The 6,000-nt window shown below is 33.5% G+C and overlaps 1 pseudogene; it reads left to right on the forward strand.

The window, feature by feature from the left end:
• The first annotated feature begins 1,171 nt into the window (after window positions 1–1,171).
• Window positions 1,172–2,962, forward strand: LOC145073386 (zinc-finger homeodomain protein 2 pseudogene; annotated as a pseudogene).
• Window positions 2,963–6,000: the final 3,038 nt, after the last annotated feature.

Raw genomic sequence — 6,000 nt, forward strand, 5'->3', positions numbered from 1 at the left:
CGCCACCACCGCTACTGCTCCCACCACCACTTTCACCATCACCAAAGTTTTACTGTTTTTATAATTTTCATAATGTATCTTTACATATAAGTTAGAAAATAATGTAAAATTAAGCAAAATAAGCAAAAAGGGTAATTCTATCATTTTACATGAATTCCAATTCCATTTCTTGTGAACCAAACAGAATCTAGAATTAATTCCAATTTTATTTTCTGACAACCAAACAACATATGAAAGTGGATTCAAATTCGTCACATATTTTTTTTCCAATTTCAATTCAAATTCTTTCAGCAACATTCTACAAACCAAACAGCAACTAAGTTTCAAAAAAAAGGTAAAAGATGACTTATCTTTATGTGTTTGGATTTAGGTTTTACCCAAAACTGACACACCCAATATAAAAAATTAAATAGAAATTTAAAAAATTGAAAAAAAAAAAAACAAATAGAAACCATCCAAAAGAACTTAAAAGAGATACATTATATAATTTAATTATACGTTTAATATACTATTTATAATTATTATATTACTTAGTTAGAAGTAAAATGATAATTTAATAATTTAATGTTTTATTATGAGTTAGTAGTTAGTACATGTAATATATTATCAATAGTAGATTAACTTATTGAGTTCAAAGTAAAAAAAACAAAAAAGCCTATATATTAAAATTAAAACGGAAAAACCAAAACCTATCGACCAATAAATTAAAACCGAAAAACCTTCCCAAAAATCAAACACGTCTAAAAACCAAACCATATGTTTCAAAAGCTAAAAAATACCGAACTTATGGTTTTGGATTCAGGTTTACCCAAAACCGACACATGCCTATATTCCACTACTCTTACATTTTTGTCATCTCCACTCTCTTCTGACACAATGCTTGATAAATGTCATCCTATATGGCGTAAACTTGATGCCTGTTAGTGCAAGCAAAGTAATCATCTCTCTCTCTCTCTCTCTCTCTCTCTCTCTCTCTCTCTCTCTCTCTCTCTCTCTCTCTCTCTCTCTCTCTCTCTCTCTCTCTCTCTCTCTCTCTCTCTCTCTCTCTCTCTCTCTCTCTCTCTCTCTCTCTCTATATATATATATATATATATATATATATATATATATATATATATATATATATATATATATATATATATATAATTTAGTGCTTCACTTGCAAAACCCACCTACAAATCTTTCTCTCTTCTCACTGGTGTCCTTTTGTTTTGGGTAGCCATGGGAGGGTATTAAAAGCTCAAGAGCTTTTACGAGTTGCCTAAGTAAACCTTAATTGTTATATCGATCCAGTAACTTTATCAAACCATATAAAGCACACATGTTAATGGATTTCGATCACCGGTCCTTCCTAATTCTATTCACCGCTACTAATACTCATCTGAAATCTTATTTTCCTTCGATACCCATTTAATTAACCATCTGAAGTGTTTGCTTCAGTAAAACTGGTTTCTTCTCTTTAAGAGAGCAGAATTTGCATCTTTGTTTTGACAGTGTGTGTTGTTCGTGTTCAAATTGTTGTTTCCTTCCTCTAAGTTTCAGGTGATCGATCCCAATTAAGGAATCTGACCATCTCCAACTTCTGCTCCTAAAGAGTCTCTAGTCTCTTCCCTTTTCTATATTTGTAAAATGTTAATGATACGGAGTCAATAGTTTGTTGTATAGAATAGATAGAATTGTCGAATGTTCTCTTCTGGTTTTCAAACCACAAACACATAGACAAAACAGTTTCCTCAAAGAAATTTGAAAGAGATAGAAGGTGAGAGATCACGAAGGGATAGCTAGATATGGAACTTCAAGGAGGAGAGATGGCTCTCCCTATCAACAGCACATATGGTGGAGGCCATGGGCATGGTCACATGCTTCATTATGAATCTGCACCACACAATCACATTGTCCCAAATTCAGCGGCAGCAGTAGCAGTAGTACAGAAACAACACCAGCACCAATTACAACTACCAATAACCAACGGGCCCACCAGAATAGTACCACCACCCTCCTCTTCTTCCATGGAGGAGACTGTACTAGTACCCTACACCAATAGGATGATGGTAAGGTACAGAGAATGCCTCAAGAACCACGCAGTTTCCATTGGAGGGATTGCAACAGATGGGTGTGGTGAGTTCATGCCCTCCGGTGAAGAGGGTACCCTTGAATCTCTCACCTGCTCAGCCTGCAACTGCCACAGAAACTTCCACAGGAAAGAGATTGAAGGTGAAATCCACCACCACCACCACCCAGTCTCCTGCGACTACAATTATCACTCTGCCCCGAGAATTGAGGTTGGAAATGGTAGAAAGGTCATTTTGCAGGGTCATCATCACCACAGGGGTATTCTTGGAACAGAATCTTATGGGTACAATCACAATCATGCTGGGGTACTTGTACCTTCAAGAGCGCCACTACCATTGATAATGTCGTACGATATGGGGATTGGATCTTTTCCATCAGAATCTGATCATGAACTTGAAGATGTTGGTGGGTTTATGAACAGGCATCATCCACCACTACAACCGCATCAGATAGTGAAGAAGAGGTTCAGAACAAAGTTCACTGAAGAACAGAAGGAGAAGATGCTCAGTTTCGCAGAGAAGGTTGGGTGGAAGATTCAAAAGCAAGAGGAGTCGGTGGTGCAACAGTTTTGTCAAGAACTAGGGATCAAAAGGAGAGTCCTCAAGGTCTGGATGCACAACAACAAGCTCAACTTAGCCAAGAAGATCAACCCTGTTCCCATTAATCCTCAAAACCAAGTAAATTAGGTAATGCATGGAAAGGTTTTAACACTTATCTCCATTGATTACGATGTTAAAATTAAGTATACAGTAGCTAAAAACGTTAGGTAACTATTTTGTCTTTAGCTTTCTTTATCTCTTTGGTGGTGGGGAACCTTTCCTTTATTGGATTATATATATTATGCTTTTCGGGGTCAATTTATAATATATAATAACATTGTTGGAGATTATGCGATGAAGTTGGTTTAATGAAAAGGGAATGGTGACATATTGATGTGGTCGATGCCTTAATAAGCCAGTCCGTTAAATATATGCTCGGCCCTTCTGTAGAGGAATTGAGTTGCATGGAACTTTATTTTCAAAAGTTGGTGACACTTGTTTATCAATTATCATGTTATATTCACGTCCCATACGATAATTTGCACATATTCTCCCTTTAACAAATTAAATAGAAATAAAAAGGCCATGTACAACTACAAGAAACTAATAAAAAGTACAAAAAATGCTACAAAACATTATTTGCAGAAAAATACTAGTTCGAAACATTAACCACTCGCTACAAACAAAATTACATTTAGTGGCACAAACTTAGTGACATGTTGGTTTTATGTCACTATATATCGGCTTTTAGTGGCATATAATTTGGAAATTTTAGGTTTCCGCCTAAAATTCCCTCCAAGATTAAAAGATATTGAAAATTTCAGGTTGCCCGCTTTCTATTCCCCCAATATTAAAATCATTACGTCCAATCCTAATTTTTTTTTTTAGTTTTAAACGGAGCAACACCTCAACTTTCACTGCCCTAATTCATCTTGTAGATCCATACACCGACATTCTTCTCCCCCTCCCTTCCTCGAAATTCTCCACTTCTTATCCATTAGAATGGCTTCTCCATCAACGTCGGCCACCGCCTATTCCCCCATCCTCTACCCAACATCTTTATCGCCATGGCTACATCATCGCTTCTAAGTTTTATGTTTTGATCTCCAGGTAATTGCCTCTCCGCTTTGTGTTTATTCTTCACATTAGTGTGACAAATTACATATTCATCCACACGTGTATTCAAAGTCACAAGAAAACTTACCAATTTATGTCCATCTGATGAACTGATTTTGGGGTTACAATGTTTGGAATATGTTTATAGGATGACCTAGTTTATTTTAAATTTCATGTGTTAGTCATACTTTGGAGTACACCAAGTGTTTGTCGAAATTTTGATGCAAAAAAAATGTTGGTTTGATTAATGTAAGTATAAGCTATAAATTCTTATATGTACCGTATAAATTAGTTTCTCACCAAAATAATTCAAATGAGTATTGATTATTAACCATATGAATTTTGAAATTAAAATATAAATGTTTGACAGAAAACTTGGTAAAAGGATAACAAATTTGGATTTTTTTTTCATCTGTTTTGACAATCATCGGACATGTGGGTTGTATTGGTTCTTGGAATTGATGAATTTGCACTCAGAATCTACTTCACATTTGTTTGGATAGTAAAAACATGATTAAATCAATTATTTTAATTCGTTTTGATTGTATCCTCAATTAATTGATCTAGTTCTTACTTTTTGTTTTACTTCACATCTATCATGGTTGTAATTTGAACTATAATTGAATATTTCTTTTTGTTGATTATCGAATTTTGTAGTCTTCATCTATGTGTGAAGATAGTGATGGTAATTGTGGGCCATTAGGAATTTAGGATCTGCCATCATATATAATATATATGAATAGGATGGCTTTTTTAACTTCCATGACGAGTACAACAGGAAGTACATAACAAAAAGGGATCAATTCATCCATTGTAGAGTGTATTCATCATCTGTTTTGTTTATTTTCTAAAATCAAACCTTCATGTGTTTTTTTTTTGTTCAAATTTAACTGCATATATTTAATGTTTTTTGTTTTTGTTGTAATTTTAACTCCATCCATGTAATATTTTTAGCTATAATTTAATAACATATATGTAATCTTTTTTGTTGTAATTTTAACTACATCCATATAATCTTTTTTCCTGTAATTTTAATTGCATCTCCATAATATGTATCTCATGTCTCTAATATGAAATTTTCCTTTGTTGCAGTAACACTCAAGATCAACAGCCACCACAACCAATTGTTGAGGCTAATGGAACAGAGATGGGTTTTGTAGTATCCGACAATATCCAATGGGGGTTTTCTACCCAAATCAATCGGGGATTGGCCAGGGGCGGGTGGTGGGACCGAAGTTTGGGTGCGGGGACGGGTTTTGTAGTATTCGACAATATGCACCCTCGTTTGCATCATTGATCTCAACATACCAGGTAAGAACTAATATGGTCTAAATATTTATTATTTTATTGTTTATTTGGCTATTTGGGTTTGCTCATTTGGCTATTTTATTAATATTTATTTACTGTTTGACATTATGCGTTTTGCTTATGTGCTTGAATCTTGTTTTTGACAGTTGGAGGACTTGCATGAAATATGTGATCCAAATCCTAGTGAACATTTTGACACAAGTACACAAGATCCAAATGTTTTTTTATTGGGGATTAGTTGTTTCCAGTTGTGATCATGAATTGGATCTTGATTTAGTACAAAAGAGTTCAAAAAGAGTATTTGAAATGGTTTCAAGCGTATGACAAGAAATATGACATTATATGTCATGTCTGAATTATCTAAGAACTATCAGCATGTTGATGCCTACAAATTTTTTCCTTGATTATTCACTTACTAAAGTTTTTTTCTTCAGGAATTGGACAAATTTGTGCATATAATGTCATGTGTTTATTTATGGTGACAAATTTGTGGATTCTGTCATACTCTTTACCATGCCAGCTCTTTGCTTAGAAGAAAAATTCAAGATAACCATTTATACAAAGTTGGAGGTGAATCAAGTTTCATGTTTCTTCCTCTACAAATATTTTAGTTCTATAGTAATATGTTTTGAATATTAGCACAACATTTAGACTAAATAAACTCTTTTGAAGACATTTGTATTTTAAATATTGAATATTGTTATTAGACAATTTGTAGTTTGAATTGAAGTAATGATATTATGTTTCATTTATTATTTAAATTGCCTTATTATTATTTTATATTCTACTTAAAATTCTAAAAAATTAGACATAATTTTTTAGTATCATTATTTTGTGTTAAAAAAAGGTGTCTCTAAAAACATGAAAATAATATTTATTTTAACATAATAAATAGTGGCATAAAAATAGTGCCACTAAAACCTAGAAATACTATAGTGGCATAATAGAAAAGTGTCACTAAAAC

Source organism: Lactuca serriola, chromosome 9, assembly GCF_051521515.1.
Source record: "Lactuca serriola cultivar US96UC23 chromosome 9, Lser_US96UC23_V15, whole genome shotgun sequence".
Lineage (NCBI taxonomy): Eukaryota > Viridiplantae > Streptophyta > Magnoliopsida > Asterales > Asteraceae > Lactuca > Lactuca serriola.